The sequence below is a fragment of the Anser brachyrhynchus genome, assembly GCF_964034855.1.
Source record: "Anser brachyrhynchus genome assembly, chromosome: 2".
Taxonomy (NCBI): Eukaryota; Metazoa; Chordata; class Aves; order Anseriformes; family Anatidae; genus Anser; species Anser brachyrhynchus.
Genome location: NC_137695.1, coordinates 17,057,422 through 17,083,080, shown reverse-complemented (window position 1 = coordinate 17,083,080; position 25,659 = coordinate 17,057,422).

The following is a 25,659-nucleotide window of genomic DNA, read 5'->3' as shown; positions in this document are numbered from 1 at the left end:
TTGCCATAAGACCTTGGCAATGAGTTTTGAGCTTTCCCCATCAAGCTGATTCAGCAAAGTTAAAATGAAATGGCCTGTCAGAGCATGCCAAGGGGAACCATTTACTGCTCAGAGAGCTCGCAAAGTGTCTCTTTGTTTGTTTTTCCCAATATCTCATCCCCAAGGCTTTCAGGACCATGATAAACAACGCCTCATTATGTTTATGTAAAAGAAATTGAAATGACTGTGCATAGCTATCATTCACTGGCCAGGCCTCAGCCCAAAGAGATTTTGGCTGAAGAAAGCTTTGCAGCGAACATATCCACCCTTTTGCTCCACAGCGCTGTAAAAGCTCTGAACCAGGGTCAGGGTATTACTGGTAGGACAGGATGTGCTGAGACCCTTGCTGAGCCCACCCACACTGCTGCAGCCTTGCGGCTTGAAGATCCCCCAGCCTCTTCCACTTACTTAATCTTTCTCATATCATTATATATCCCCTTCAGAGCCAAGTTCCAAAAACAGTGCCCATCCTTTTCCTTTTCAAGTTGGTAATGTTCTTTTGTCCAGCACATACACACATGCGTGCACACACACAAAATGGTTCCAGCTGTTGTGAATTATAAGCACAGAAAATGCTTTTGGAAAAAAAAAAAAAAAAGGAAGAAAAAAGAAAAAAGAAAAAGTGAATGGAAGATCAGCACACAATCCAATGAGTGAGTAAATGTTTCTCATTAGTGATTAGATCTTTCACGTTTTCCTGCATACTTATGTTCCGTGGTTAGTTCCTTGTTCTCGATTGAGTTGGGTTGGACTGGAAGACTTGCACATTGTTTTTAAGAGACTTGATCTTCTGTGAGGACACCTTGATTTTTTTTTTTTTTAAATTGATCTTTGCAAACTCTCATCCTGTCTGGTAAGGGTATTTAGATCCAAATCTTCAACCCGAATCTTGGGTTAGCTCAGTAACATTTGTATCAGCAATGATGTCTTCATTAAAGGCCAGCACAGAAATCCCTTACCCACCCTCAAAGGGAAAGTACAAGTGATGCTTTAAGTTACCTGCAACTTTTGCTGGTCTAAGTAGTTATCATTCCCAGCTATTTTTCCTTGGACAGATTCAGGTTTCTATTAAAGTATTTCAAATGCAGGACAAATGTTTCTCTTCTTCAAGTATGTCAGTCAATCAAGAGGTCAAAGAAATGCTGTTCTTTGAGTATCCGAAAAGATTAGAGCTGCCAGGGAAAAATAAATTCATTCTTATCATGTTGGATTGTTTTACTCCCGAATGATGGCAAGTTTTTGGATACCATTGACCTGTTTGAAATGTGTTATTGATTTCTACATCCAATAATAAGCAGCCTGAGTGTTGAATACCAGATGGGATAGAAACAGAACTGATACAGACCCACCAGAGAGGAAAATATGTCATTCACAAAAAATGAAATCCATGCCCAATAATTGTTTGGATTTCTCCCATTATTAGTCCCCAGTCTTCAAACCTGTATTTTGTTGATTGAAGTATCTTAACTTACAGGCTGCGATGTGCTGATGCTCAGGCAATACAACAGTAAAATAAAGCTAAATGCTAGGAATATGTTAGAACTGTTGCCAATCTGTGTTGAGATAAAGCTGCTAAAATTAACAAGTGCATTGTTTTCCTAGAAAACATTATCTGTCCTGAAAATAGAGTTCAAGACAGTCATGTTCAAACCTATAGACTTGGGCCAATTTCTAATCTTATTTACACTGATGTAATTGACATGAGGAGTTGGCTTGCGGTATGCTTACACTACATCTCAGTGCTATTAACAGTAACTACAACAGAATTTAGGCATTTTTTGAATATGTTCTACTTTGCATCATATCTCCATGGCAATGTCTCTTAGCAAGTGAGACATTTCTTTGAAATGTTTGCATTAAAATGTATAGATTGAATTAACCCCCAGCCAGGAAGAAGCTAACCAATATCACAGCTGAATTTTAAAATATTCTGTTGGCTGAAGCTTTCCTTTGCAAGAAACATTGCACTGTCTGTAAGTAATTTTTGCTTCAACCACAAAGAATACATTGGTGCATAGAAATTTTTTTTCAGGAACTGCTAGTTAACCTAGCAATTTAAAACTTCTCTGAGTGCAGAGTGTGGGAACAGTAAATAACCCTGGTTTCTGCTTTTCTAAATCCGTTACAAGAAAGCTCCATGACCTGTTAACTCTTTAGTCTGGGTATAACCCTGGGTTTTTTTGGAGACTGGACTGAGAGCTTCTCATTTCTGCTGGCAGTGCCCTACTCCAAGCCTGGGTACAAAGGCCATACAAACAAGCAATGGACTCAGGCAACACATGCCAGAGGGTCCTAGTTTGCTTGTGTGCAAATCATCAGGAGTTAGTTGACGATATTGCAAATTAAAAAATTCGGCACTTCTGGAACAACATAAAGGTTGAGGCTGAAGGCTGTAAAACCTTGGAATCCAGACTATTTTCAGCCATCACCCAAGTTTCTGTTCATTCCTTATATCTGCCAGCTCACTGTTATGTGTCCAGCAGCAACTCCAGCAGTATCACAGTGCAGTAGGCACAGGGTTCTGCAGATGCAAAAAGATAAACTGGCTTCTCTCCAAATTTGCATACATTTAAGTGTTCATATACATTTATGTGCATTTGTTTACCAATAGGTCCAACACAGAGCACTCCTGCTGATTCACTGGCAGAACATCATGTAATTCTCCCTTACAGGTTTCCATGAGGTCTCCCAGCCAAATGCCAAACATATTTGGCTCTGTTTTGTTCTGAGGTCTGATGAGATCACAGAAAGGAAAATGCCCTCAAGACATCACAATAGAAATTAACCAAAAGACTTCCTCTTGGGGAAATGCCTTAGCAGGCATGAATTAAATGTCAGCAACATGCAGATTGCAGAAAGTCCTTCCAGTCCATCACCGTATATGGATCATAATCCGCAAGATGATCCTGTTCTGGGTCATAACCAACACGGGCATAAAAAAGTGCTTTGAATATGATTGTACGGGTTGGCAGATGAGAATCCTTAGTCTTCACTTTGATGCCACACGTGGTGTGCTGGCTGTGGGTTCATTTCATTTCATTTGGTTGTTTAAGGTTCTTTCCACACACAAAGCTTTCTCATGGAAGTATCCATGGTTAGTGCCTTCCCCTGTTTCTGTTCAGCTGTGAGATGGTCATGCTGTTATCTGCCACGAGTAATCAACCTGGCAAATGATAACCTGGTGATGTGTAAACTTTCAAACCCATTATCTGCTAGCAGCAGCACTGCATATCTCGATCTGAAGTCTTCAGCTGCTTGGAAGCTTCAGCCAGCAGCAAGTGACAGGAGCTACTGCAAACCCAGCACAAACGTTGCTTTCCCTCTCTACTGGATATCAAGTCATACGTGAGATCTGGGTGCAGGGATTCCAAGTCCTGACTGAGGACTCTGGTGCACAGCACCATTTATTTGGTCTAGTTAATTTTCTCTCTGTCTCCATGAGAAGCAGAAGTTTCTTAAGAGCAAACCTTAACAGAACAAACTCACAAAAGCACTAACAGACTATCACAGGCTTCCTCACTCCTGCTTTTTGTCAAGATGTTGTGGCACTTTCTTGGCCTAACTTGCATGTTGAGCAGCGGCTACTCAAAAGATGCACCCCTCCCCTCAACTCTTTCTTCTCCTGAGGGAAAGGAGGAAAGATGCTGACCCCCATGTGACAAAGATTGGTCACGTCACATAGAGCAGGCATGCCCAGCATGTGGGTACTGTGGTGGTGTGAGCAGTACAGCAGCCATCAAGAACAGAAAACAGTAAAATAAAGCAGACCTTCTCATACTTCGTGGCTTTTGATGCTGACTGGAGAAATGTGCTCTTTGTGAGAAGCAATGAAAAGGATGTTCTGGTCTGTGTAAGCAGCCAAGCACAGAACCTGGCCTTGTTCAAGGCACTTGGGTTACCACTGGAGACTTCATGACTCCCATGTGAGCAGCCTGGGCCATGGTCCCGTCTGGTGCTAAAACGGAGGTTTCAGTTTGTGGCACAAGGATCAGAAGCTGAGCAGCACAGGCAAGCTGCAGGGAGGGAGCAGTGCTAAAGGTAGGCAGGAGCACAGCACGGAGAAAGGTGGTAGTACCAGTGGGAAGGTGGGGAATGGATGTTATAGAGGCTGTGGGGAAATACATTAGGTTTGGGAGGCAATGTGGTGAATGGAGGAGAGAAAATAGAAGTAAGACAAGGCTTGTGTGCAGGAGGTGGAACCTTCTCCTGTGCCTGTGGTCTGGAGGAATGAATTTCCATAAGCATTATTCAAGCACCAACACCACTGTAAATAGCCCACGCCTTTTTTAAAAAATACCTCCTGACTGTAGGTGGTACCTTGTTTACAAGGCCAACCTCTCCCTGCCCCAACAGCCTCCAAGGGGGGGGAGGAGGTCAGCTCGCCATGTGCTGTTGCAGCAAACCTCCTGGATTAAAGGTCCACGACTTGTTTCATGGTCCTTTCTTGTTCACCCCGGGCAGGGCGAACAACCTCCCTTCACTGCCAAGGGCAAATGCTCCCTGCTTTCCCCACAGAAGTGAGGACCTCGAGCACGGCTGAGGGGGTCTGGCCCTGTGGCACTGTGCGAGGCCTAGTCCAGCACACTGCTGCGTGCCCACCGCTGCCTCCAGCCACAGACATCACCCAGCATTTCTCCCGTGGCGCTAATTAATGCAGGATGTTCATTCAACACTGCAAACGGGGAGCGTATATATATATCAACACGTATCCTGTTTCTCTCAGCTGAGCTGTTTTCTTTATCCCCAAAGGGACTTAACAGCAACATCCAGCTACTGTGGGCCCCTCACTGGCCCGCATCGTCTCCACATCTTCAGCAGTGCGAAAACGTTCTGCTGTTCCCCTCCACTGATAAAACATCTCACAGTAACATCTGCAAAAAGGTGGTAAGTTTGCAGTGCAAAGCTAGGGCAGGATTGTCAAAACACAGAGGTTTAAAATTAAGGTGCTGCTTTTATTTCAGGCCCACAAAGATGAGCCTGAATTTAAAAGAGCAATGTGCATTTAGCAGTTAACTTTAAAAATCACAGGACCATTCCAGCATTTTGGAAATCTGTCCATTTTGTAGGAGACCTGTCCTTTAGACCCCTGTATTGTTTTTCTGAGATATTGCCCTTAGATTTAGAATGAAATGCTGCTTTTGATTCAATACCAAATGACAGGAACTGCATCTTTGCTGAATTAACTGCCATAACATACAATTCAGTAAATAAAGGTCCTTTGCAGGAGTATTGAACTTGCTACTGCAAGTTGCACACACCCATCTTTCGTGTTGTCATATTTTCCTGAATATACCGTGTTCTAAATCTAGGGAAGAAATCATTTCTGTATGGCAACGGCTCATTCCATTTCTATTAAAAAATGCAGTATCATGCTCTGTCACTTTTGGTAAAGTAATTAAGCTTCTACATAGATTTATGAAGGCACCAGCGATCCCCACCACTAAATTTGTTGTGATCTAGTCAACAGGGATATTGCATTTAGTATGTCTTTAGATATAATGTCTGGGATACTGTTAAATACGCTTTACCTTAAATTATCTTCTATTACTTACAGGCTTCCTTCATCTTTCCCTATCCCCCATAGCATGATGCAAAGCATGTCAACACAATGATGGGGCAGAGAAGTGAAAAACTCATCCATCATGGATTTGGTCAGATGACGTTATTCTCAATAATAATATATTTACCAAAAAGTGCAGTTTTTACTATCAATCAGATTATGAATCAGGATAAAATTAAATGAATAAATTTGAAATGAAGACTAGAGAAAGAAGATTATAAAAGTTGAAGCTTTTTGTTCTTATATTTTTAAAATGAAACAGCATTTCTCTTTAAAACCCATTCATTTTGAAAGCCAGCAAAATTATTTTTAAAAGGTTTTATCTCATGACAAGTAAATGAAATGCCTCATACTAGGTCAAATAAAATATTTGTTTGATCAAAACTATTTTTTTCCGGATTATGCAGTTTTTGCAACTATATCAACTATGTAATTATTTAAATTGAAATGATCTAGCCCTGATCTATAACAGTATAGACCAATACTAATTTCTTTAATACCCACCCACTAACTTTGGAATAATATCAAAGTATCTGAACTAGTATCCGAAATATGATCAACATCAGAGCATAAAATGCACTTTATTCCACTCTGACGGCAATGAAAAGGTAGTTATAATTAAATCCTTCCTTTGAGCAATATTTTCTTTTTTTATTGAATACTGTTTGAAAACAGGAAGATAGGCAAGAAACAGGAACTTGAAATTATTCCATCTCATGCAAGAGTGATTGTCAAACGAATGCATAATTCTGTTCATTGTTTTTAAGAGAGCTGATTAAAACCTTCCCTCATCAGTTCAAACAATCTGTACACCATGGCTGAAGTTCAAGTGATGTGTCTAAATCTGGTATCTGGAAGAGAATAACAACTGCAGAGAAAAATCTGTCAAGAATCCTTCAGCAGGAGGCACCCTGGGTGATCCTTGGGTCCTGTACTTAGCTGACAAGTTCTTGTTCAGCCTTCACCACAGCACTGTCTTGTTTCCTGGAGTCCTGGTACATTTCTCAAACCCACATTCTCTGGTTTGATATTTCAGAAGAGGGCTCTCATGGTGCTGAACATGAGGTTTGTTGCTGCTAGCACTGCTGTTGTGGCCTGACAGCCACTCAAGTGGCCCCAGGGGCTCCAAACCTCAGGCTGCTCTTTATCTGCAGTGCAGCTCTGGGAAAGGTGGAGGCTTTGCAAACGTGGCAGAAAACGGACAGTCTTTTGTTAGGACAAGAAATACACAGCTGCACCTGGGAACATTCAGTTTCTGCCTGAAAGTTTCACCTCCGTTTCAGGAACCGGGGCCCAGATGTTCCTTGGTGTATATCAGTTCTCAGTCAGAGAGACGTGGGGTCCAGAGCATGAAGGCTCTAGAATGTAACAGTGAAGGGAAACCCTTTCTTTAAATAAGATTCTGTCTCCTTAGTAGATGATCTCTTGAGCAGGTTTATTGGGTGATCCAGTGCATGTTTCTTCCAGTTGAGTTCAGAGCTGATAAATTTGGACTTGCCCAATGTAATAGGTGCTTCCTACAATCTAGGGCTACTCCACTTAAAGTGATGATCACCAAAGTTTAATAGCATTCATTCTTAGGCAGTCATCTGTGTTTAATAACACTGATTTAAGTGTCCCATCTAAGAACTGCATTGATTCTGCTCTATGAGTTCTAGCTCAACAGACCTAGAAAAGCCAGCAGAGCTAGTTCCACCTCCCAAGTGGGCTTTGCAGGCTGGCATGGACATGGAGGGCACAATGTGAGCAGCAACTCCAAGACAGGCCCAGGCAAATTCCTCTAGCTGCCAAAGAGCTGCATGCTGATAAACTGAGCGGAAAATATATGGCGGGCAGTTATGCTAGTAATGGTACTCAATTCAGGTAGCACAGCTTACATATGGCTGTGTATGAGCAATAAGTGTTCAAAACACGTCTCTAAATCCCAAATGCTGTGTTTGTGGTTTGATATTCATTTGCAATTAATCTTCTTTTCAATCTGCTTCTATAAGACCACATACCTTATGAATATTATCATATTGTATTGCAATCGTATTACTGTGTTATTGTATTATTTTTTTATTGTATTATTGTGTTATTGCATTGTATTCTCTATTCTTGACAAAGATTGGAGAATCTTCAAGCAACCTCTCTCTTGGCAGAGGGTCTCTTTCAAAAGTATCTTATTTCAAGATCCTGCTAAGGGAATATATTTGAATTGCGTTTCTGATGTCATAGGCTACACTGATAACAATCATATTTATGATATATCTTGAAATAGGGAAATAACAGGAAGCATTACACATACTGCATTCATCAAATACATTACTATGACCAGCTTAGCCAAAGCAATCCCCTTACTAGGAATATTTAGTATTTAAAACAACACTCTGAGTCTGTTTTCATTTTAGCTTTTCATTTTCCCTCAAAACATCAGAAATACTGTACATGTGCAACCGAAGCCTGTCTTAAATTAAATTTAGACCATGTAATTGTGAGGACTGATGCTTGCTCACTTTGGATCACTAAATCAAGTTGAATTCTAGCCTGATACATAAAAAATAAATAATTTTCTCCTTATTAAATGATAATCACACTGAATATTTTGCTCTTTCCATATAATTATGTCAAGCAAATTTACTTGCAGCAAAGAAGAATACAGAAGTAAACACAACACAACATTAAAGATCACCACCGAAAGCCCCTCTAATGCCAGAAGGTATGGCTGTCAGTCATCAAACTAGACATATAAATTTACCAGCCCCTAGAAATGATGAGCAACATCTCTCTGCTGCAAAAAGTGACCCCCCGTCTAAGAATTTCACCCAGATGTAGAATGAATTTGAATTAATAATCACATTTACATTTCAGTAATGTAACTAGCCAGCTAATCCTATTATTCCTTTCATATGTATGTACTGCTTTATAAAAGTGTTAGAGATCAGCATGGTTTATTGCCATGACAACCAGACACAAGTTCCCCACTGCAAACACTTTCCCATTCCTCTGTGAGAGACCTTTAGAGGAAAAGAGCCCAATACCTTTCTTTTTTTTTTTTTTTTTTTTTTAAGTTTTGCACCAGAAGATTAAGCGATAATCTTCTGGTGTGCTGGGCAAGTTGACTCAAGGCCCTGCCAAAAGCATTCATCTTTGCAGTCTCATGATGCATGTCAACCTTTTGCGGATGATGCCCACTTTTGCATGATACAGTCCTTCAAGCTCAGAGGCTTTGTTTCTCTTAATAAAAGCAGTGACTCCAGGGACTCTGAATCAGTGATGAGCAATATGATGTTCAACTTCATCTCTTTACTCCCAGTTCCTCTACTTCAGTCAGCCTTAAACAATTTCTCTCCTTTCCTAGACCTGTATTTTTCTGTCTCTTGCCAGTTGTGGCCATGCTAGATTTAAAACGTGCTATAGGCTTCTTGCTTTTTTTATCTTTCCCTGTAAACTTGTCCCTCCAGTACCTCCTTGATACTACAAATAAATAAATAAAAAATCCTAAGCACTGTTATTCTTCTTCTTCCTTTTTATTAGCAACATTTCTAGAAGTCTAGAAGGCCTCTTGTATTTTCCAGTTGGTTGCTGACATTAATCTTGGCTGAACTTCGTTAAATTTTGCCTTTCCTTGCCCCACTTTTTACTCCATTTTCTCCTGCCATCTACTGCATGCACTACCAAGGGGGTGGCTGTCAGGAGGGAGCCAGGTTTACCCTCCAGCTCACCAGGTTATATCAGGGTGCATCGTTCAGCTGCTGCAGGCTAGGCTTTATGCAGAGGAGCCCAGAGTGCCCAGGCCAAGCAGGAGCCCTGCAAACCCCAGCAGTGGCACTGCAGGCCAGGACTGAGGGATGCTCTGCAGAATGAACCCGCTGCAGAGCTCACATACAGCCTAGCACGTGACCCATCAGATGCGATGGCTGAAATGACAGGCACCTGGTGGGGAAGATCCTGCCTCATGTATGTGTCTTCTTCATTGCACTGTTCAGTAGTTTGGTACTGAGAGCCTTTCCTCCTGCACTTCCCATCCAACAACATGCACAGCCTCAACTCTGGCTGGCCTTTCCTGGGGAAACAGCCCCACGAAGTGCCATTGTGTGACCCCAGGAAGAGACCCTGAACCTGGACTTCAGTGGGTTGAATGGTCCTTGGCTTGACCAAGGAGGGCCTGGGAAAGGCAGACTTACTATTTTCCTTTTAAAGATGAAGAAATGAAGCCTTCAGAAACCCAGGCACCAAGGCAGTGGCCTTCTGAATCAGGTGGGGAGACATGTAAGGTGTCTGTCTCAAGGTTTCCTTGACCACAGAGCCAGCAGAGTGCAGAGATGAGTGCCCATGAGACAACAGCTGAAGGAGCAGCTACACCAGGCTCCCAAACCATTTTGTCCAAAGCCATATTGCTGAGCAGGGAAAGAAGCTCCAGGGAGACAAGAATTTGTTACGTCAGCTCCACCAGGTGTCCCACATGCCAAAGCATCTCTGTCAAGGCTTTAGATTTGCAGCTGGAAGTTTTTGCAACCAGTTTGCTCCCACAGTCAGCACTGGTTTCTGAGTCCAGAGATGCAGCTTCCTAAATTCTTCACAGTGCCTACCATTAAATACTGCTGAAATTACCTGCAGCTGTGTCCCTTAGTACTTTATGGGCCCCAGGCCTCAGCTCTTCTGTTAATCTCTGTATTTGGCCCACAGCTGTTTGGATCACTGGTGGGTTCAGCAGAAGGGGCAGATGCAATAACTCACAAGGTGTGGGAAGCACACCAGCATCTGCCTCTGACCTCTGATTTTCCTCGTTGTCTGGGCCCTGTGCCACATCATCTTGTTCTCTGAGTGGGTCCCTTTCAAAATCTCTCAGCTGAGGAGAAACCGAGGACATGCAGGAGGTCAGGGAAGAGGAGGGCCTGAAGTGGGGACCCAGACCAAAAGAGCAGGTGAGTGCTACATGGCAGGATTGCAAAGAGTAGGTGGGAGTTATGTGGGAGGCAGGTAGGAAGGTAGGAAGGCAGGTCAGCACCAGATAGAGCTGGTGCAGTTAGTGCTAGAGAGAGGGGCAAGGTGGGCAGCAGCATTTTTACAGACTGGTGAGAGAGAAACATGAGCCAGGAGGCACGAGAGCAGGGATATCTAGCAATCAAGCTGGGAGAGGCTGTAATTTAAATCTAATGGGCTACAAGGATGTAGGGTTGGAGGCAAAGGAACGTTAATGTCATTTTTCTAAATCCCGTACTAAGAACTGGATTCCTCAAGAAGTCTTGGGATTAACTGATAGCACCACACAAAATATGCAGACATAGCTCGCATTTTTCACAGGCTTTAACTACCTTAATATCTCAGATAATAGGAGGATGTCAGAATAATTTAAACACTCAGAAGCCTTCAGAACTTGAAAAGCTCTCCCAGTACTTAATTAGAGCTAGCTATTGAATTTGGAAAACAATGTCATTATGGGCTCTCATTTTTTTTATTGTTTCTTTCACCTGCTGTGCTCCATAGCAGCCTTCAAATGTCCTATGCGAGCCACAGGATCCCCTCTACTGGGTAGGACCACCAAGTTCAGCATCTCATCTTTTGTCAAAAGTTTCAGGAAAGTATGTTCTTCTCCAGCACTGCAGTCTACTGGATCAGCTAGGCTAGCCTTTGCTACAGGACACGGCTGGAAAACCCCATGCCTGGTTTCTGCAACCCAAAGCTTTACTACCCAATCAATGAGAACTGCAGGCAATGCAGAACTAAGCAGCTTAATGTGTCCCATAGAGATAGTTAAAACCCCATGAGATTTCAGTCCCAAGTTCATCCTTAGTTCTTTCTGGGGAGAAACAGGGTAGAAAGCAAGCAAAATAAGAGCCACCATTTTATACCAGATGATGCTTTTTTAATTAATTCAAAACACTGTAAGAAACCAGTTTGCTTTTATTTAACCTGTGCTTTTACTTCACTTTCTTAAGGGGAAGAATAACAAAGAAAATATCTCAGTAATTTTAAAAGCCAATAGTGAATTGAACATTGGACTACTCCAATGAAATGTTCTGTTCTACATTTTTAGGTGTAGGATATTGTGATAAGAGGAGAGGGGAGTTCCTGATAGGAACAAACCATAGTTTTTAAAGTGAAAATACTTCACAAACCAAATTTCCACTTTCCACGCACCTGTAGTCATAGATTTCCTTCCAAAAAAACCCATAGGATTCAAGAAAGCTGAATGTATCATAGAATCATAGACTTATATAATATCCTGATTTGGAAGAATTGAGCCCAACATCCATAAGACCGTCTGTGGATGAGCCCATAAGAGATAAGGGAGCTGCGGACACAGCCTGAGGTGCTGATGTGTCAGGTAGGCAGCTCATGTCTGCTTCTTTCTTCTGCTTCTTCAGGAGGCGGAAGGAAAGTGATAGCTGTCCCTTAGGCTGATTGACTGCTGCCCTCTAGTTTTCCTGATCCTTGGAACAGCCCTTGCATCTTTAAAGTTCGTAATATCTCTCCTCACTGCTCCCCAGTGAGGTTTCAGAGTCCCCTGGCCTGTGAGTGAGTACCTGTGCTGATGGGGATCTTCATCTCCACTCTTCTCATATTTAGGCCATGAATGTCTTTTGTCTTTGTTCTCCTCTGCTGTGGGTGTACTAGCTGTACCATCCCTCTCTTTCCTAGCAGATTTTTTTTGGGGGGGGCATATTAATGCTTTCTGCAGAGATTTATGAACATCCCAAGCACCTCCTAACCTCTCCTCAGTTCAGCATTAGGTTCCTCTTCTGTCTGCATCCCCCTTCCTGAGGCTACAGCTCTCGGTGCCTTTAGTGGCAATGAAATCCTCCATGCATTATTTTCTGCAGCTCCACCAGCACCTGGGGCAGACCCTGCCCCCCCATACCCCTAGAGCTGGGGGGCTCAGGTCACCTCTCTGCAGCAGAACAGGTAGGGTTTGTGTGTTTTGAATTTAGAGCATCAGGGCCTAGAGGTCTTCAGCTGAGTTCATCTCCCTTTGCTCCATTTAGGAGCATTGGGAAAGGCGAGGCACCCACATGGTACAACCCAACTAATCTATTTATGCATCTGCTTTAGGATGGAATGAATTGTGCCCCAGATTCCCTGACTACAGATACACAGATTGTGGTGACCAACTCTGATAAAGATGTCTACAAAACTGCCAGATGAACCGCACCCTGTGAGACAAGCTGCTTTGAAAGTGTGTGGTTAATTCTGCAATCTCCCGAGACAGGTCTTTTTCTGTTTTACTTTATGTGAGCTCAAGGCAGGTTGATAATAAATTGAAATTTATTCTTAAGTTAAATAAGAATACTCTTGCAACACACGGCACCAGGTTGAACTAAACCGGCAGATATTCTTATGCAGATAAAGTATGTGATGATCTTTGATCTGTTCATTATGAACAACTGATTAGAGTGAAGTAACTTTTGCAATTAAAAAAAAAATTATCCTGTAAGACTGCCACAGTATCAATGCCATCCATGCGGTCATTGCTCATAAACAACCAAGGATTTTCTCATGTTGTTTTTCACCCCCTTCTTTGTTTTTTAAACTTCCTTGCTTGATGCAGAACAGCTCACCCCTGACACACACATTATTCACAGTTCAGAACTGGAGCCATGTCAATTATCCCAGACATGCCCCAGAATTGTTGTCTGTGGGCTGACATTTCTCTAGCCAGAAGGACAACAAGGAACAGTCACTCTGGCCATAAATCCCATGCACAGATAGCAGCTTAGAGAAAAGTCAAGGACTGGAGGATTTTCCAAAATGTTAGATTTCTTTACAAGTCGCAATGATGTCACGAGAGGTTCAGTTTCTGGGTACAAAGCAAGCTATTGCAAGACTCAGGGAAGAGTGTAGATTTGTTTTAGAAGACAAGGCTATTGGCCTCAAAGCTTGCAGAATCTCCCTTGCTGAGACAACTCAGGTCAAATTCAGGTGACTTGGCTATAAAACGAAATTGATGCACCTGATGAAATGTACAGAAGGTGCTGATCTGTGTGAACTCCCACCTGGGTGTATTGAGTTCACAGAGCGATGCACAATAGTGCAGGGATCTGAGAGGACCGTGTTCGCACAGTTACACAGATGCCCTTTCAAAGAGCAGGCTGTCAGCTGGCTAAAACGTGAGAATTGTGCTGAAAGACAGACTTCTGAAAGGCATCTCCATCACCTGAGCCAGGCAGCTCGAATCTGCTCCCCCCAGAACTGCTCTCACCACCCTCTGCAAACGCTGAACACAACGCCCTGTACAGAGTCCAGCATTTTCATTCTTTGTGCTCCTCTGCAAACTCCTGAGCAACAGGCCAGGCTGTTCCAGGCCTTCAGACGTTGAGGGCAGCAGCAGCAAGATGCAGGGCTGGCAGCAGCGTGGTGAAAATCTTGTCTCTACATTAAAGTTCTTACAAAAACAAGCCTTTGGGGAATAATCTCATTACAGGTTACTATAGCCTCATTATCTTGCTATATAAGTGTACTCCCTTGGTATTACCTCACTAGTTTCCTGCGTGCTGTGAACCTGTTGTTTCTCTCCTGGTCTTTTGCCTTGCACTCCAATTATAGGTGGTTTTGGGCAGGCACCATCTTGCGGAGACGTTTGTCTGGAGGGACCTGCTCTGCAGTAGGGGCTTGGAAGTGCTGCAGCGTCACAGGCAGAAAACAACCGTCCTTTCCTTCCTGAGCAGCCTTGGGCTCTGCAGGTAGCTGCTCAAACTGTGAGTGCTAGCACACCCCAAAATTTGTGAGCTACCTCCTGACATAAATAAGGAGCCATCCAGAAGGAAGGGGCACATGATTTTTGTGATGGCCAACCAGTGCCAGAGCACCACATCAGCTCAGGACAGCTAATGGTGTGGGTGGGCAATATCACTGCCATCTCATACTCCTGCAAAACAGAAAGGAGTGTTTGGATGTGCAGAAAAGGACACTTAGGAGACTCGGCTCTTTGGGAGGCTGAGAAGGCTGCTCAGGACGAATAAACCTGACAGCAACGTGACCGTCTCCTTGCTCAAGGAGCTCGCAGACAGGCTGCAGAGGTGGCAGTGGGGGGGCAAACGAAAACAGAGAGGCCCTCCAAGCAAAAGTAGGCTATATTGCAGAGACACAGGCAATAATAAATGGATCAAGGTGATACATGGAGGTGGCAAAAAGAAGTGTGAGGAAAACCTTGAAGCTGACAAAGGAGAGACATTTGTCAGGGAGGCTGCCATGCTCTGAGTGTGACCCTGAGAGCACAGTCAGAGTGACAGATCTGGTAGACACCCCCCACACCACCTATCATGGCTATGATTAAAGAGGTTGGTAGAAATGAGGGCGTTATTTTTGTGGGGGATCAGACCTATTTTTTTGATCTGCAAGAGAAAAAAAAAAGTCTAAGGGGATAAAGAAGAGTGGAAAAAGGAGCAGTAAGGAAGGAAACAAAGAGACAATCAGAAACTTACAGGAGGACTGACAGATTTCTTCTTAGAGGATTAACAGGAAAAGAGCTTCTCACATGATTAAAAAAATAATAATAAATTGCCTTTGTCACCATCCTACTGGGAGATTTTTGCTTTGAGGAATATGATCTATAAAAATGAGTATTGCTCAAGGATAGTTTTTCTTACTCTACTGTTATCACTACAGACCTCAGCTAGCTAAGGCAAAGGGCAAAGTCCGTAACTCAGTCTATATGACAGTCGCTGTGCCTGGAAAGTTCACTCAGCTATCCCCCCAAAATAAACCTATAAAAACAGACAGTCCTTGAAGGTGAGCAATCCAGGAGACAGTCTTCCTGGATAAGGCATTTTTATGCTACTAAGAATGATCATAAACACACTTAACTTGATGCAAGGCTAAACGTGTCTTAATTTTTTCCAGTTCTAGATAACAGGATTGGTCTTAATTAAAAGGAAAAGCAGGCTGAGCCAAAGAGTATGGAGAGCTAATCCACACACAGCCTGCTGGGCAGAAAAGCCCCACCAGTTGACTTGGAGGCACAGCAGGGACCTGGCAGGGACCTAGCGGTGATGACAGCCACGACTCTGCGCAGCAGTAGGGGCATTCCCTTGATAAACATACTCCTGATCTGTATTTACTAGGCCTATCTAAATGACATTTTTGGCAAAACATGCACAATCTGGCACAGGCTGGAACAAATACAGACATAATCCTACCAGCAGAGGGAATCAGGCAGATCCTGAAGGTCTGAGCTTATCCTCTTACTAGAGTTCATTGGATGGGAGGAGATACCCTAAAAAGTTAAATATTAATGGTCCTTTCCCCTCATAGCTCCTTACTCAAGGACATCACGGCTGCAGCAAACAGCAAACTAGCTCACCAAGAAGGAATGGAGATCATCGGTTCCTGAAGTGGACATTTCTTACTCTCACTGGTCAAGTGAGAAGCTAGAACAAAATCTCAAGTTTCGCTGCTGAGGGTACAGAAGAATAGGTTTCCGTTTGAAAGTGTATTTATACCATAAGGTTATTGAAAAGCCCTTGTGGCAGTGAGATCTAAATGTTTCATTAATGAAAGAACAGCAGATGAATAATCACAATAAAAGTGTCTGTTACCATGGGACAGGGAAACAGAAACACAATGGGCACTTGATGAGTGGCGATTAGTCTGGCTCCACAGACTATTTGGGAAACAGAGAAAAAAAAATGAATGAATTGTATTAAAAGCCAAAGTCAAAAGAGACAGTTGGGAAGCTTAGGTCAATGAAATTAAGGATGGTTACACCAAAAAGAGAGGCTGTCTCTGTGGATCTATGATTGAAGTGAAACTTTAAGTAGAAGTCATGTCTATGAGCCTGTAATTACAGGTTGTCAGGCATCGCAGGGATGCAGAGGGGCTGAACTCAGCCTGCGTATACCTCCCACATGGTGTTTTCTGACTCTTTGCAATTGTTCAGCCTTATTGTTTTCTTAATACGTTCCCCAAACCCTGCCCAGATATTCCCAACTCAGAAATCACTATGACATTTGCTGCCTGAGGGGAACCCAGTAGCTGATGCCGAGCCAGCTTTAGTCCCACACAGCAGCGTGGCTGAGTTGGCTGCTCCGGGAGTACCTGGTGACCTTCTGAGGTCTCCCTGTGTGATGTGGGACCTCCTGACCTAGCCACAGCCAAGGAAGAAGCAAAGGAGACAGATGTGAAAGTGCCAAGTTACACCTGGATGTGCCAATGCTGACACAACTGGGAAAATCTGAGTTAAGACTGTGAATATGGAAGAGACAAAGAATGAAGCAGAAGTACCTCTTCGTAGAGGCAGGTGACCTGCAGCAGAGCGGGCAAAGCCAGGGAGCCAGGGGACCACGGCCCCAGGAACTTTCCTGTGCGCAGTGGACATGGTTCAGGGTCTGGACTGTCCCTCGTCATTTTGGATAGTCATTCCTGCATCAGTCATGGGTTCGTTGCTGAGCCGGGGCATTGACGTTGGAGGAAAAGCCACGGAGATAGAAGAGCTATTTTCAGGACATACAGTAGTGGCCTTACTCCATTGTGGGAATGAGCAGGATTTTTTAGAGGTAAAAACAAATGGAAAGAGGCAGAAGAGGTAATCATCATTTGGGGAGAAAAAGAAAAAAAAAAAAAAGGTGATTGTTAATTCTATATGAATTGCAATTATACACAGCAGAACCATCATACCTGATGTGTTACGCAAAAATTACACTGAAGGGAATACAAGAAGACCATTTGTCTATGAAAATGCCAAAGACATTTTATACTGCTTCAAAGGAACGGGACACTGAAGAAGATGTTTAAGTTTTTCCGCACACACAGTCAATTCAAGTGAAACCATCCATGTTAGCAGCACAGAGAAATTGTCTTTTTTTCTCTGCAGCAATAGAGTTGTTCAAGCTGCTAAGGAATGCCCCCCCTCCCTCACTCCCCAATATACTATAGATTATATTTCTCATGACCTTTGGCTAAAATTAATAGAAGAAGAAGATATCCAGAACAAATTTTTCAGTAGATATGGTAGTGATATAGAGATATTAAACAGTGGGCCACTCTTTATTGGGAATTACTGTGATTTTATTAATGGAATATGCTGAATGATCACTTCTGCTAAAAACAAAGCCATTATTGAAGTATACACCAGCCTCTGATCCAGATAGAGCATTATTACTTTTTATATAACACTGATGGGCTATCACCAATACTGGGCTAGAAACTGTCGTTTCTACTTGATGGGAAAAACAAGCTTAGGTCAAGCAAACACAGATATATTTTAGAATACAGGAAGAAAAATAAAAGCAAGAAAAGATAAAAGATACTGAGACTCAGTCTGAAACTTTTGATTTAACCCCCAATGGAACACTTTATTTCAGAGTATTTAATCCCTTAAAACCAGTTTGCTATTCTTTGTGAAGTTCAGATCAGTTCTTAGGTGAAAAATATTTCCGATGACAAGAATAAGCAAAGTTCAGTTTGAAATATCAAACAAAAAGTTCTTCATCTTGTCTTCTAAAGTACATCATGAAATGTCTCAGAATGAAAAGTTTCTCCAAGTACAGACGTATTTAGTTGTGATCTAAATTCAAACCTTTCACCTCTTTAAAAGCCCATCTTTTTCTCTAAAACCCACCTTTATAGCAAATGTCCTATATGTAAAAAATAAAAAGATCTCCACTCCATTTAACTTATCCTGACATTTTGTACAACAAAGAAAATACAGAAAGGATTTTCTCCCTGTAAGAAACTCACATCAAAGAAGTTGTGGCTATATATAAAAGAGGAGAAGGGAAAACAAAGATGTGAGAATGTCCTGGTGTAAAAGGTCTCCTCAGGAGACAGGCAGCAGAGAGCAGCAGCAGACCGGGAGCCATCCAAGGCGTGAATCCTCCACATGCCAAGAGACTTGCAGCCCACTTTTCCCAGTGCCAGAGAGCAGATGCACTGGGCACAGTGGTGGGCTGGGAAAGCTGGCACTCGGCTTTTGTTTTTAGTGCTCTACAAGAGCAGTGCCACCGCTATCTCATTGTGGGACCCTGGGAGATGACTGATTATGAGCAATGTCTGTGGTGGCTGCGGGTTATTAGTTTTGTTCTGATTGACCAGGAAGGTTTGGGGTAAATGTAACTTCTGAGAGCTCTGGCCAATGCCAGGTTTTATCCAAGGGCACACGCTGAGGAAAGCTGCTCTCTGGAGCTTGGTGAGTTATTTCTGTGGCTTCCTCTTCTTCACAAGATAGATGGACCAGTCACCTCTGTCCTGAGCGCCTCCTGTTCTCCTCAAAGGTAAGCAGCTGGCAGCATGACAGCCCCAGCACTAGTTCTCCTGCAAATCCTAGGGAAATACTGGAATTCACAGGCACTCTCCCGCTGTAAGGCCCGCTCCCTGTCCTGGGCTCTGGTGGATCTCCACAGGCTCTATATCTGGTGTTTCATATTACATATGAGTGCTGGTTTCATCCTCCTCAGGAAGTCTTTATTCTCAGCACACTGGCTACAAACCCATTCGGAGTGTGGAGTGTAAGCTGATCTGTGAGCTCCTGGTGCCTGCAAAGCTTAATCATGTCCCTCTCTAAAAAGAAACACGTGACGTCAAGATCTGAGTGATAAGAATGTGGGACACATTAGTCATGGAAGAGCTGACATTCATAAAGCTACAACAACAAGGAGATTACCTTGATATGGCTGCCCTTCTTAGCGTGTGTGTACAAGGAAAACTCTTAATACCTAAAAAACGGAGACTTAATTCCTTTTGCTTCTGCTAGTAAGTGTCCTGCCCTTTGCTGTATGAGAACACCACTGTCTGCAGCAGATGCATGCAATAAAATCATAAAAAGCATAAGAAAGCTTCTATAAGACTGCATAGATAACTGCTCCAACACACAAACTCCTGCCTTTCAGACAATTTTGGTTTTATTTTTAAAGATAATTGTGTTCTTGGTAGTTTGCAAATGAACATTGAAAAACCCATACTCTAAGCCCTTGGAATAAGCATATGAAAAGTGTGATGGCTTTTAATTAAGTCGGTTCTTAGAGAAGCGGCAAAAGCCTTAACCTTGCAAAGTGCTCGACAGCATGCCTGGAGTGAAGCGTGCAGTCACAGCAGAGCCTGCTGGCGGGGTGAATTAGCCCAGGTTTGTGAGCCTGGCTGTGCCGAGGCAGGACCCATCACTGGGCAGCTCCTGGGGTGGGCTCCAGCCTGGGTTTCCCACCTCAGACCAGGGCAGAAAAGATGCCACAGGGACATCAGCCAGAGACAGTCCCCTGCAGCTGGATGACAGATAGGGGGTTTCTTCCCTGCCGAAAGCTGAAGAAAACCACAGAACAAACCTGTTAGTAACCATGAGCTCAGAACACCAGCTTGGGCTGGGAAAGCTGTAGAGACACCCACAGGTGTGCTGTGGAAGGGACACGCATGTAGAAATCCCCTCCCAGCACAGATCAGGTCCTGTTCCCTTCTGTATGGGCAGGGCTCCATTCTGCGATACACTGGGAATATCTGTGAGGTGTTACATCTGCAAAACTCTCTGAATCTACCTTTCTCTGCTGCTGTTCCTCAATGAGCATCTAACAGAGGCAGTAACATTTCCCCCATCTCTGAGCTGCCAGAGATTAAATTCCCACTGCTTTGCCTGTAGATCCAGCAATATGGGTAAAACATTACAGGATGTTTTTTATACTTTCCTGTATGTCTTTCACTTCAGCTCACAGCACACTTTTGAAAATAGAAAGCTGGAGGCATCTCCAGAAGGTGACACGATTGCTGCTGACTGCTTGGGTAACTTCTGACACCACACCTGCTCTCCGTTACCTGTGTGCCAACACACTGGGCTCAAAGCATCAGCCACCTCTGTCCACACCAGAAATCAAACCACGGCCCATATTCCTAGAAATCAGGGCTTCCTTGCCCCTTGCTGGAATTACGGTGGTGAACATGACAAGCTGTAGTAAGGCCAAGGCTTGCAGAGGTGGGGTGCAGGAGGTGCCTGTCCCAGCCCGGGCTGGGGGGTGCTTGCAGGGTGACTGTCCCTGACTGTCCCAGCTGCAGGACAGTCGCTCCCCGGCTGGGACCGAGCATGAGACAGCAGTTACTGGGTGTGGAGTCACTCTTTTCTAATAGCTGAACACTAAGGGACAGATTTGGAGACTTAAAGATCCCATAGTGCCAACTAAGGCAAGAAATGTCAGTTAAAACTTCAGAGCCTGGCCTCAGCTTTAAGGAGCAGATTACTAGCCACGGCAAAATTCCCCAGACCAAGTGCATAACTTCCAGGTCATTACCTGTAAGACGAGGCAGGTCTCTGCTGATCACCACTGCCTCAGGGAACCAGGACTGACCTTCAGGCAGCAAGAGGCTGGTTCAAGAGTTCAAGATAACAGCTCTACAGGGAGCAAAGCAGAGATTGGGTGAGTGGCAGATATGTGGCAGTAAGTGATGGGAGCAATTTGAGAAAATCCTTGTAAACTGAAGGAAGACAGCCACCCCCCAAAAAAATCATAAAAGGTGACTTAAATGTGTCTCCTTTTGCCTACTGCCAAGTGACACCACAGACCGGAAAAAATGGGATTTCCTGAGGGAAGTCTTAGAGGCAGGAGGGAAGTGTTCCCACCGTGTTGATGCTACTGGGTGAGGATGGACTTGTTCATCCTTTCAAAGAAACTTTATAAGATCAGTATAAGCACTTCCATTTTTTCCTAAAGAACCCAACGCATATTCGCCTTCCCCTTTTCTCGGGAGAAAGGTCCCCAGCCCTATGCATCAGTCCTGATAACAGCACTTTGAAATTCATGAACCAGCCACTAGGGCCATAAAATTTGCTCTTCTACCTTCTAAGAATATTTTAAGATGCAAATACTCCAAATAGCTGAAGTTGTCAGGACCCAGAAACCAGCAGGACTTCTGTGAAATTCAGCGTGTCCTGAATTTGTAAAAGTTACCTTAAAAACTCAAGGGAACGTGAGCCCATCAGAGACCTTGCTGTGGGTATTCCCTGTACAGAGATCTCAAAGCAAGCGGACTGTGTCTTTCTTGGCAGCTGGCTGAACTGCAGACTCAAACATGTGAAAGCAATCTGTAATCAAATACTGACATTTAGAGTACTTCATTTCAAGTCTTTCAAAGGAACGGATTTGAAAAGTTTGATCAATAATATTGTGGGTGTTTTTCCATTGACATTTCATTTCTAGATTTAGGTAAATACCTTGCATGAATGATCGTGGAAAAATGTTCTGAATGAAAAGTATTCACTAAAATGATGGTGAAATTTTTACTTATTTTTCCATAAAAAGGAAAGAACATAATTTTTTCCTTAATATTGTACTGAAATAAATATTATCCCCTCCCCTCCCCCCTTACCGCATTCAGTATCCAGCAGCAAATTAACTCAATATTACATAAGACATTCCTGAAATAGGCATTAGATTCTTGGAGCTTTCCGTAGCTTTCGTCTACCAGTGCCAACTCTCACAGTACTTAATGTTTTGTCCTAAATCCCCAGATCCTGAATTTATCTAATTAATTGACAATTTTTGTTGTCTCAGACTCTTAAAGTTAACAAAAAGCTGGAAACCTTGCAGCTGAAAAAGTACGAAAGCAGAGGCAGCAGCAAACAATATCAAAGTCTGTAATGAGAAAAAACTTAAGAATTTTGGGTGCAGATCCTGATTTCTGAATGGTTTTCTGGGAATGCCTTTCCTGGCCCTTGACAGGAATTACTGGGCCAGGGAAAGACAAGCTATATACTGTGCTGGCCGGTATCGAAACCTCTCCTTCTGGAGCATGGCTGTGCCCTTGGTTTTGTCTCCAGAAGGAAGCTGCATGACACTTGGGGTTGCATATCAGTGCTCCTGCAGCTACACATTTAGAGAGTGTTAAATTGACTTTTTGTCCCCTAAGAACATCAGGCTATCGTATTTTTCTGGTCATGAGTGTGTTTCTTATGTGTCTCTACACAAACACACGCACGCACAGAGCACAGATGCCTAAATAGCCTCATTCATAACAAGGGCATCACATTTCAAAGACGAGAGAGGCCCAGACGATTTTTTAAAAATTCAATTCCCCTCTGTGAGCCTCTCTCGGGTGCTTATGTGAATTAAGCCCCTAATCTTCTGAGCTTTGCCCACCATGTGTTATTAGAGCAATTGGCGTTTCGGGGAAAACTTTGATTTTGTGAAAATGGCTGGTAGTCAGAACCGCTCCTTTAGGATTCCCGTAGACTTGGATGGGCTGCTCCTTCACTGTGCCTCCTTAACGCAAACCCTTCAAAGCCAGGCTGCAGGAGATACAGCCCTTCCTCCAGCAAACTTCCTTCTCAAAGCCTTCTATCAGCTAGGATAAGAACCACAAGCTGCACGTGCTATCAAAATTAAATGAAAAATGAGATGGAAAAGAAGCGTGAGACACTCTGTGGGGGATGCCTGATCATGCCAGGACCCACCCTTGCCCTCCAGAGCCCCACCGTTTCCCATCCCACCCCTCACAGCTGTCTGTGGAGGCAGCTGGATGCCGGGAGCACGGCCAGACTGATGTCATGAGCACACTCATGCCCTGGGCTGGGGACAGGCACCTTAGCTAACAGACACCTTTGTGTAGCCAGGAGCGAAAAGGTTTTAGTGAATAAACTTTTGGAGAAACTGCAATGCTGCATTTTGTTCCACAAAGTTTACAGCTCCTCACCTCTGGCCCTGCTTAATGCTATAATTACTCTCTTAAATTTCTCTTTATTTAACGTCACCCAGCCTGTCTTCTTTTGTTACCATTTATTTAACTAAAACAGGCAGAGGCTGATATTGAAGGCAGGCATGGAGCCAGCATGTTAAAACCTGCTTTTAATTTAAGGTTCTGGGGCTAGTTTCCTAGCCATTACCACATTTCAGAGAAAATGAATTTTCTTTCTCTCTGTCAAATGATGGCTGATCTAGATCTAATTAGGGTCAGTTTCACCTAAAGATGAGTCATTTACATTCTGAATATATGGCTTCCAAATTATCGTTTTGGTTTAACATCAGACATGAGCAAACCCATGCGTATCTTTTTTAGATAGTACCGAAGATAAAAATCAATAGATTTTTCTTCCACAAATACCTTCTCCAGCAAAAAGATGGCAGCTGGTTGAAGAAAAAAAGACACTGTTCGGGGTAAGGACAAATAAGATTAAGGTTAATTGCAGAATGTAATTTCCTGAACGTCAGAAAAAGTACCCTTTTGATACTTATGGAAAAAAAGGGGGGGGGGGGGGGGGGGAGAGAAAAGCCCTGAATGTTCAAGCATTTAATGGTAAATTTTTGACTCCCTGCCCCCTCCAAAAAATAAAAAAATCTCACTATGCAGTGCCATAGCTCTTTTTTGGAGCATCATATGGCTGGCTGGTTATTGGCATATCAGAACGGCTGAAGAAACAAAACAGACTGTAGTGGGAGCAACCAAAAAGAAAAAGCTTATTTAATACAACACTCTAATTCTTTAGCAATATTGTCAAATTGTAAACCCAGATTGGAGAAAAACTCCCTTTGTTAAAGATGCCAAAACCCCCAACCTTTTTCATCTGGGAGCTGTTTGTGTAATCAGTATGTCTTGTAGCAAACTAAACGAACACAATAATACGACATCTTGCAGCCTCACTTTGCCAGGAAAGCCTTGAAAACAGGAATTTCTGTCATCACTCTCATTTGTACTCCACACTCTTCTTTAGCTTTCATTCCCTCTTACTTCCAGTGTGTGTGTCACTAGATGACCGAGAATCAGCACTGGAGCCACGTATCTCCTGTCCTCTGCCCTGAGACCCCTTACCAGGATAACACTGAGGCACTCAGCGGAGCCTAGTGGAGATGGCTGCGACATAATCACTGCAGTGTTAGGGATTAATAAGGTCACTGAAGTACCCTGTGAAATTAAATCTCATGCATCTTCTTGTAAAACCCAATAACATGTAACATAACCTTACTATTTTGCATTTTAAGTAACTTTATCAGTGGAGGAACTATTGCTTTGTCAGTATTGGCTTCCTTGGAGGGTGTGTTATCAATAAGCTCACAAGTAAATGCTTGTCAGAAGTGCAGATGACACCGAGCCTCTGCTGTTCAGTGGCATTAAGCAAAGCAGACTTCTGCTGTCAGCAATGGGAAGCCAAGTTATTTAGGGCAGCTATAAATCAGTCAGGCACTAGGAGAACCCAGCACGAGTGGGACCCAGCAGACTGCAGATCCTTTCTCCACTGTGCTCCCACCGAGGAACTGCAGCACTGGTATCTTAGGTCTGCTTAAGTCTGCTAGGCTAAGAGCATCTTCTATACACGAGCTCTTATGACTGAGATATTTTCTTGTCATTTAAAAAAAAATAAAAATTATAATCATTGCTACTTGCTTTGGTGGGGATTCAAAGTAGCAGAATGCGTTGCAAAACTCGGATGTGCAATGGAGTGTTTTTACAAAGAAGTAAGGATAGTCCAGGGTTATATTTCTTGCAAAATTCTGAATCATTACATTTTCCCCGGGGGCTGAAGCTTTTTGTTTATTTTAGAACTAGTACTTTTGTTTTGGGATTATTTCTCTGATCTCAGAAAGCCCTGAGACTCATCACTCAGTACACCCAGTCCCTCCTCCAGAACAGCATCCACGATGCGCACAGCTTGTGCTGATGGCACAGCAGTCAAACAGTGGGGTCTACCTAATGCTGCCCAGGATCAGGTCTTGCAGCGATAAACCCAGTAGGCAAAAATTGCTTATCTCAAGAACACAGATGCCTTTCAGCTCCTCTATCTGAACCTCTACCAAATTGTGATAGCAAACTAGAGGAAACAGCTTTTTGGTCAAACTTTCAGGCCCAGATCAGAAAGCTGAAGACGAGTTTCCATCTCCTACAGCGTATGGCAGTGGGAGAAGAGAGCCCATGTAAGTGCATAGGTGGCTCGGAGAGCAGCGGTGTGGTTTCCAGTGCAGAGGAAGGGATGCACAGTAGTCTAATTGAAGCCTTCTGAGAGCGAATGGCTGTGGAAATTCAGTTATGGTTTTCAGCAGGATGGTTATCTTACTTTAATCAACTGCAAGCAATCACTGTCTAAACTAGCCTCTGTTAACTTTGCATGCAGTTTAAGTTCACAACAACCAAACTCCTGCTTGGAGCCTGAGCTAATTTGAGGCAGCTATACTTCAGTA